Here is a 630-nt window from a genome sequence, read left to right on the forward strand (position 1 = left end):
GAAAACAGTTAAGGAAAGTGACTCTAAATGTCAAGATGATATTATGTTCATAAATATATAGAAAGTAAGGAAACGTTTTTTTTTTTTCCTGTTTTATAAATAAAATAATAATTCTACATACCAGAGATAACAAAACTGATAAAGTGCCAAGGATTAGAAACGAAAGAGAAAAACAGGGAATAACAGATAATAACGACTGAAAGTGATAAAGATTTCCAGAATGCGAAGGACTAGTGCCTGACAGTAACAATGAGTCATGCACAAGGCAGGCTGCATGCAGTTTGGTTAAGTGAGATGGAATATGCTCTACTGTAAGTGACCTTATATTAGAAATAGTAACAACTCAGTTAAATGTTTGGAAATATAGAGATTTCATAAATAAGGAACGAGTTATACTGCTAAAAGATATGATTAGTTGATCGACAACGTGTTAATATTGACGAATAAAATCAATAAAACAGTCATAACAAATCTTAGGCTTCGACATAATTATAAGAAAAGCAGGAATGTATGATAGGGTATATCAGAGAGAGAGAAATATGAACTGATATTGGATAATTGGCAGATATTTGATATATGCCAGAATAACGAAAACGATTATATGTGATACTAAGGGAAAAAAAAAAAAAA

At 30.5% G+C, this 630-nt stretch overlaps 1 protein-coding gene across 1 annotated transcript in view; it reads right to left on the minus strand.

Annotated features, from left to right (window-relative positions):
- The window catches only part of LOC119592433 (Y+L amino acid transporter 2-like), a gene marked incomplete at both ends in the record, with an annotated part of 10,470 nt that overhangs the window by 8,916 nt on the left and 924 nt on the right, over window positions 1–630 (minus strand).

This window comes from Penaeus monodon, chromosome 30 (genome assembly GCF_015228065.2).
Source record: "Penaeus monodon isolate SGIC_2016 chromosome 30, NSTDA_Pmon_1, whole genome shotgun sequence".
Taxonomy (NCBI): domain Eukaryota; kingdom Metazoa; phylum Arthropoda; class Malacostraca; order Decapoda; family Penaeidae; genus Penaeus; species Penaeus monodon.